Below are 8,923 nucleotides of genomic sequence, written 5' to 3' on the forward strand. Positions count from 1 at the left end.
CCAGACAAAGAAACACTAGCTATCTGCCATTGGTACAAATTGGCTACTAGAAAGGGAAACAGAATTTGGACAAACTGATGCTTTTAGCACAGTTATTCTTGAAACACAGTACCACTTACATGTAAATTGGGACCACTGTTGATCTGCAGCCTACAGAGTGTCAGTGTACTTGTGGTCTAGATATCTAAAAGAGGAGATCTTAATTCTGTTCTGTTAAGGACTGAGAAAAAATATATAGAGTCATGGAGGGTCAGAGACTCAGGAACTCATTTTTGTCTGTAATTGGAAAGTTTTATCCATCATATCTAAACTTATTGATTAGTAATGGCTTCCAAGAGCACCATCAAATGGATTCTGAGGCCTCAGCTTGGCTCAGCAAGAAAGAGCCACAATTGACTAACAATGCCTGTTACAAGTGTTGCAAAGGTGAGTGGTGGTGTATGTTCCACCTAGAGTCCCCTGATCTAGTTCAGTCCTTTTGCTTTACAATTAATAAAACTAACACCCTAAGAGGGGAAGAAAGAATCGAAGCCACACAGAAGGTAAATTAACAAGTCAGGAATCAAACCTAAATTATCCAGTCCAATGCAATTCTTTCACAATCCATTTCCCAAATATGTCACAGAACATTTTCATTTGTTTTTCGTTGAGTCTATCTTTGCTTTATATTTTGGTGCACAAAGCAAGATTCAGCATCTGAGTAATGCTTTTCTTCAGGATATTTTACTCTAGCTTAAACCACATCTTTTCTAGGCTACGTGATTAGAAATGCAGCATAATGGGAGCCTTTGCTGAATATGAAGCAGATTCCTAGAAAACAAGTAGGCATTGATTTATTTTTATTGATGTGCTTTTACTAACTGACAGGAAGTGTTCTTTGAACACCTCTCTCCCAACCATTCCACTCCAATAAGCCACTGAGTTTGATCTTTTCCAACACATGGTCCACCCACTGTCTGGAGAGTTGAGAGCCTGACCAGCCACAGTGATAAGTGGGCCAACAGGCAACCAGTCTCCTCCATTAGGACGGTAGCTTCCTGATGCAGAACTTGCATCGTGACCTGAAGATAGTCCACCCGTTTGTGGAAGTGTGAACAGGAAATGGACTGGGATATGGATACCTCAGATAAGCCTTGGTCTTTTATTTTATTTATTTATTTTTTTTTAGTTTATTTATTTATTTTGAGAGGGAGATAGAGCATGCAAGCAGGGAGGGGCAGAGAGAGAGAATCCCAGGCAGGCTACACACTGTCAGCATAGAGCCCAATGCAGGGCTCCAACTCATGAATCATGAGATCATGACCTGAGCCAAAATCAAGAATTGGACAGTCAACCAACTGAGCCACTCAGGTGCCCCAACACTTAGTCTTTTAAAAAGAAGAGATTTAGCTAGAAACAAACTTTCAGATGAACTATTCACACATTCACTGTATAAGGAAAAATAGGTTTTGGAGGAAATGGTATAAAATAAATGAGGGGAAAAAGCTGATTTTGGAGTACAGACGTTATCTACTTAAATGTCATTTAACATTAGGCATTGTCTAAAATCTCCAAATTCCATGTCACATCTGGAATCAGCAGTACAGAAGCATATGACGTTCTAAAGTCTGAGTTGGGAGGGCATTGGAGCCTTTGCTGTTAGAAGTAGAGTGACATGGCTTCTTCTAGGCTAGAAAGAGCCTGAAGTGTCAATTTGTTCTCAATTTACCACCTAAAAACAGGAAAAATTCTAATAAAATGTGGAGAAAAAAGAATGCTCCTTTTTGAATGATGTTCTTCCCCATTAAAGAATTTCTTGGGGCTTTTTTTTTCTGTGCTTTTGTTTGTTTTGTTTTTAATCAATACAATATCCAAATCATTACCAATTGGAATAGAAGGGAACCATATTTCACCCATAATACTACCATCCTAACACAACCATAACATCCTTCTGGTATGTTTTCCTGAGCTTGCATTTTTTTCCAAAGCCTATAACTTACTATTTTTTACTTAAAACTATAGTATATGCTTTTTCATATTTTTTGAAGTATTATTTTTTCCAAAACCAATATTTCTAATAGCTGCGAAACATGTTATCCAATGTAATACCACATTGGATATGCCACACTTTGTCTTTCTAAATTCTTTATTGCTAGTCATATAGGTTATTTTCAATTCTAAATAATACTTCTAAGAACATCTTTGTGCAGACATATTTACTATATCGGTGAGATTCCCTGAGCTTAGATGTCATTATTTTTCCCTTTCATTCTTACTTCCCATTCTCATTTTCATTCCAAAATAAGCAGTTAGGTTTTTGTCTTTGCTATTGCTTATTTGTTTATGATTATTTTTGTTCATTCTTTTTTGTTTGTAAATGGTTAAATTATTTAAAATATTTGGAGTTTTGCTAAAACCTTGTCTGCTGTTTTCTCAGTTATGGTCTTGGCCTGAATTAATGAAGTTTTATCTTCCCATATTCATGTGTGGGGCCAACTTTTCTATAAAGAGAGATAGTACCTGGATCTTCTTTGAAGGGTTTCACTGACGTTCTAGGTAAAACACTCCTTTGTGCTGGTGGCCACAGCAGGGACATCACTGAGAGGCTTGCCTGAAATAAAAATGGTACTTTTATAGATATGGATGTGTTTGTCCAAAGAACATTTAATCACTCTGAAGGTTTTTTTTCCCTTGTCTGTAGTAAGCAGCATTTTGTAACTGTAGAGTTCTGCTAATGCACACTTCTGCCGGGAAGCTTCCCAGGGTGGGGCACAAAAGATGCTAAGTGGCAGGGGGCGCGATGGGAGAAAGCCATTAACACTCCAGCAGCGAGGTCAGATTTGATGTTTCCTTTTGTTTGCTGGATCCAAATTAAGAAGCTGCTTCTGTACTTTCCCTATTGCCTCCCCCCTAAACACACTCTTGGGTCATCCCGCTCTGGTCACATCTTTTGACAATTAGCCACCCATTAACAGGATGATTGAAAAGCAGCCAGAGTGGTTTACACATAAAGTGCTTACTCTTTTCCAGGAAGAACACATATCTCTACAGTTTCATTAATGCTTTGGCCGATTAGTACACAAAATAAAATACTTACACTCTAGAAAGCGCTAGCAAAAGGAAGAAAGTGGGGTGGGAAGGAAGAAAATTAGGGAACAAAAATAACCCTTAGAGGCTTATCTTCATCTTCTTCTTTCCTTTCTGCAAACATGCTTTAAAAAAGGGTAGGGGTAGGGGAGGGTGGGGGTGTTATCTTGCTTCTATCTTTTGCTATCTTTATAGCCAGTATTACCAGCCATTTTACTTGTACTTTACTATTATTATCTGGGTGATGGCTGTGACATGTTGATCATATATGGCAGTGAGAAAATTGATTTCCCTCAACAGAAATGCTTCCAATTTTCCCAGGGCCATAATTTTATGTCCACAACAAAATAAAAGGGTCATTTTCCTTAAGATGAGGGGAATTGAAATCTTTGATAAAAGCTATGGTAAATGTTGTACTTTTGATTGCGGAAACTGCAGTTTTCATAAACATCTGGCCTGTCTGATTTGGGGGTGTGCACTGGGGGCAGGGAAGAGGGGTTTGCAGGTAAAGAATTGTTGTTATTTTTCTTTAAAGAGCTGAATTTGCTTCAAGAAAGCCCTGTAAGTCCACAGCTTCCCTCTCAATGTTCATATTCCCATTAAAGGGAAGCTACAGGGGTGTTGATTTGAGCTACCTGCCAACAAGTGAGCCTACTCAAAGAAGGCCCAGTCACACAGATGGGGCCTTCTGAAAGAATGAACACCTGTGCCGCACACAGCTCATAGTGAGCCTGTCATAAGATGTACTAATAAACTCACTGATATTGCTTTGCAAGCCAAAGACATTTTATACCAAAGAAGGTGGAGGGGAGAGGACTGAGGCCAGGGACAAACTGATGCAGCATAGGCACAGGAAGAAGAAAAACAGGCTGTTTTCTGACTGCAGTTACAACTGCTGCTTTGTTTGGTTAGCAGGCTTTATCTAATCTGATGGAAACTGATTTCCAAGTAGCTAGTGGAGCAACATTTACCAACAAATATTTAGAATTAGAGACCTTTGCTTCACCCTGGGTCTAGGCGCAGGGTTAAACTATAAGCCTCCTAGCCAAGTGTTTTGACATTTGATTTGCCAACAGAAAAACTTTTATATAATGGCTATCGACACATGAGAAAAGATTTTTTTTAATCTCTTGATTTTAAACCCCATCTTTTTAGAACTAGAAGTAAACTGTGCTCTTGTGCATTTTCCATGTAATCTAAAATAAACAAATATAGCTTTTGTAATCAGAAAAAGTAATTTTTATTGTGGGGTTTTCTATGACTATGAATAATGAACAGTCATTTGTTAGAAAGCAAAATTCACAATCCATTATGAATCTAGGAGTACATTTTTCTAGGAAAAAATTAAGTCAAAGAATAGTGAAAGCAAATGAATAATTATAGCAATTTTTCTCAAAGTACATATTGCAAGGAAAATTGTCTTGATGTCTCTTGATTTTTTGTCTTCTGACTACTTTTATAACTCTGTAAAAGTAAAATGTGAAATTCCTCATATTTATATGCTGCAATAATTGTTCTGTATGTGTTTTCATAGTTCCACTGATTTTCTCTCCAAATCAAGTAGGATGAGTTAATGTTGATAAAAAACTTAAGAAGGAAACATAAGAAAAGAGGTTTTATGATTTATTTTCAAAGCTATGGGTTAAAGCAGGGTTCAATAAATTATGGGCCAAATGAAGCCTGCCACCTGTTTTAGTATGACCCCACTAGCAAAGAATGGTTTTTACACTATTTAATTGTTGAAAAAAAATTTAATTTCTTTTCTTTTTTTTATGTTTATTTATTTTTGAGAGAGAGAGAGAGAGAGAGAGAGAGAGAGAGAGAGAGAGAGAGGCAGAAAGAGAGGGAGACACAGAATCTGAATCAGGCTCCAGGCTCCAAGCTGTCAGCACAGAGCCTGACACAGGGGCTCAAACGCAGAGACTGTGAGATCGTGACCTGAACCAAAGCGAATCATTCAACCAACTGAGCCACTAAGGCACACTGAATAAAATTTTTTTAAAGAATCATAATTTCTGAGATAAAAAAATACAAAGATCCAATTTCATTGTTGTCCATAAATAAAAATTTAGTGGAATATAGTGACACACATATGTTTACACACTGTTTATGGTGGCTTTCACACTATTAACAGCAGAGTTGAAAAGTTGCAATAGAGCACAGGGCCTGAAATATTTACTATGTGGCTCTTCAACTTATGTATTTATTTACCTATTAGGGAAACTTAATAATTTATTAAGTTTCCAAAGTACTGTATGTGTATGAATTATAACATACTGATAAATATTGCTGTCATATAGGCAGGAACTTTACCTTTTTGTGAGGATAAAGCTCAGTGATAGGTGTGAAGCCATGAAGAAATCCTTCCTTCCCAACTCACAATTTGGACAAAGTTGAGATCTGTAGACATTGCATCTGTGGTATAAATAGTGTTTCAGTGCCATTGAGGAATCAGTCTTGAAAAGTGACTGAGACATTTTCAAGGGATCCTTCAAATAACAGAAATTCTGAGAGCACTTAGAAATGTCTGCACCCAGAGGAAATCTAAATGCTCACACTTTGCTGGCTAAGAGCATTCATGTATCTCTATTCAGAGGTGCAGATAACAGAGGAGGAAAACTCACTTCACTTCTTGGGAGCTGTGCTCTTTGAATGTCCAGTTCTTTTTGGTGCAGTTCAGAGGACAAAGATTGTAAATGGCACTGAGGACACTGGTCCAGGCAGGGTGAGTGACAAGCCCTAAGTAAGCAATGCTCATTTGAATCCGTGGTCCCACCCCTTTAATGTGAAAAGGTCTCTGCATTTAGAATAGTAACGATGAATTAGAGTAACTTGCCTGCCTCATTAACATGTGGTCTGATCTAGGTAAATCAATTTGGAGGATGTCAGCGTATTTAATCCTTCCCAAGGGTGAGTTGTGGCTTTTTCCAATTTGTTGACCTTAGGGCTACGCCCAGAAGAATTTCCTCATCTCTTCTCGAGCCTGCCTTGGATACTAAGTATGTCTGTGCTGAACCAGGGACATTACTGAGATCCTTTGCACTTATTCTGGCAAACGTGGTGGATTAGTACAGGCTGGAATGCCAAAGACTACAGAGGTATCTGTGCAGAAAACTCATCACATCACATTGAAAGTAGTGTTTCTCTGCTGGCATAGAATCAGCCTCCTCGTGCAAACTGCACTTCTTAAGGGTCAGCATCTGAGAAACTGCAAAGCATGGTTATATCTTTAGGACAGAAAGACTTGCAACTACACTGGGAGGTCAAATGGATTTTTCAGTATTTCTACAATGCCCTGAATTTGGTTCAGTGAGTATGTGATTTGCATGGGTGGCCACGTCTACAGATCAAAATCTTTCATACTGCCATGCACATCTACTCAGCATTGGTCCCCAGCTGATGATAAATACATAATGCCTACAAAAACCAGTGGGATGTGGTGCTCTTGGATCTCTTGTCCCCTTGGCCGAGAGTGCCCCACCCAGTAGTAACATGTAACATGTAGCAAATCATGTTTTCTCAAATCAGTGCTCCAAGATATGATATGTTAATAGTGTTCCATTGGGGAAAAAAACTGCTCCATTGACAAATAACATTGGGAAATGCTGGATTGAATCATGTAAAAAATTTCTTTACTGTAGTATTTTTCAGAGCCTTTATACACATGAAGCATCTCTAAGAGGATAATACTATGTGCATTTCCCAGGGCGCCTGGGTGGCTCAGTCAGTTAAGTGTCCAACTTTGACTCAGGTCATGATCTTACATTTTGTGAGTTCAAGCACCATGTCAGACTCTGTGCTGACAGCTCAGAGCCTGGAAGCTGCTTCGGATTCTTTGTCTCCCTCTCTCTCTGTCTCTCTCCCACTCACATTCTGTCTCTATCTCTCTCTCTCTCTCTCTCAAAAATGAATAAACATTTAAAAATTTAATGCTTATTTAATGTAATGTGCATTTCTAAAAACTGCTTATTCTGAAATACCTTTTTCAATCAACCATTAGATTTCCATGGTACAAAATTTAGAAATGCTGAATTAAGGAGAGGGAGAAGCTCTTGTCTAACTAGTGAATGGAAATTACCTAAACTAATAAAACCAGAGACTGTTAATGGTAGAATGGATCTTAATGATTATCAAAAGGTTCTCAAACTATGAGCAGTTCTCAAGTCTAGAAGATACTACAGTTATTGCAAGTTTATGTGTTCACATATCTTACAAATGTATGTACTCTAATTTTTCAAAAATCATGTAAATTGATCCTGTGACTAATAATGAATAAATTTGTTTATGTATTTATTTATTTAAATGTTTATTTAAATGTTTATCTTATTTATTTTTGAGAGAGAGAGATTGAGAGAAAACACAAGTTGGGGAGGGGCAGAGGGAGAGAGAGAGAGAGACAAAAGCAGGCTCCAGACTCTGAGCTGTCAGCACAGAGCCCGACACAGGCTCAAACTCATGAACTATGAGATCATGACCTGAGCTGAAGCCAGATACTTAACCAAGTGAGCAACCTAGGTGCCCCTGATGAATTTATTTTAAAGCACTAATGGGGGTGCCTGGATGGATCAGTTGGTTAAGTGTCAGACTTCAGCTCAGGTCATGACTTCACTGCTCACAAGTCACAAGTTTGAGTCCTGCATCAGGCTCTGTGCTGACAGCTCCGAGCCTGGAGACTGCTTCACATTCTCTCTCTCTCCCTCTCTCTCTCTCTCTCTCTCTCTCTCTCTCTCTGCTCCCCCTCTGCTCATGCTCTGTCTCTCTGTCTCTCAGGAATAAATAAACATTAAAAAAAAGTTTTTAAAAAGACATTATTTAATCTAGATGTAAAGTTTAGCTCCAATTAGGATAAATACAAGAAGCCCCAAATTAATAAAGAAAATAAGAGATAGTTTATCTAGGAACACAAATCTATACTTAGTTAATCTGTTACTTCAGTAAAAATTACGGATTGTCTATGTCATGCATTGAGGCTTCATGACCAAAAAGGACACAGTGCTTCCTCAAGTTTATGAACTAGTTGAAGAGATAACTCAAGAGATAGTTGTTGTAGAGAATGACAAGTGCTACAGCAGATATATGTACAGGTTGCTCCATGAAAAAGGAGCCTTTTTCAATGATGAGATGAGGAGGCCGGACGTGAAATAAAGTAAGGCTTTTCAGAAAAAGCAACTGGCTCTCTAAGATCCAAAGGACATATGATGCCATCAGATAAGTAAAGGTGTGAAACAGAATTATTGCTAGAGAGAACAGCATGTAGAAAAGCTTGAAAGTGACACCAACAGCAACATTAGTTTGGTAAACTTAAAGTAATTCACCACTTTAGAATGACTTTGTTTAAGGGTGGTAGGGGAGAAAAGACAGTACGTGGCAGGTACACCAGGTGAAGCTACCTGGGTAAGCAGCAGTCAGTCATTAAAGATACATTAAGATGAACTTTATTACAAAGGCAATGGGAAACTCTTGAAACATTTTAAGCAGAGAAGTAACATGATTGTAACATATTTCAGAAAGATCACCCAAATTCTGTAAAGAATTGAGTTTAAGGGGTATTGAGAGTCAGTTGGAGAGAGAACAATTAGAAATCATCAGTGATCCAGAAGAAAGTTTATTTAGTGTAATGATGATGGGGCTGGAGATTAAAGGACAGGCTTCAGAGATTAAGTTAAACTCCGTAGGAGTTTATAGTGACTGACTGGATGTGAAAATTGGGAGACAGAAGTGGACTTAAAGACAGTACCTGGGCGCTTGGGGGGCTCAGTCAGTTAAGCGTTCAACTCTTGGTTTTGGTTCAGGTCATGATCTCATGATTCGTGAGTTGGAGTCCCACATCGGGCTCCTTGCTGACAGCACAGAGAGG

The sequence above is a fragment of the Prionailurus viverrinus genome, chromosome B3, assembly GCF_022837055.1.
Source record: "Prionailurus viverrinus isolate Anna chromosome B3, UM_Priviv_1.0, whole genome shotgun sequence".
Taxonomy (NCBI): domain Eukaryota; kingdom Metazoa; phylum Chordata; class Mammalia; order Carnivora; family Felidae; genus Prionailurus; species Prionailurus viverrinus.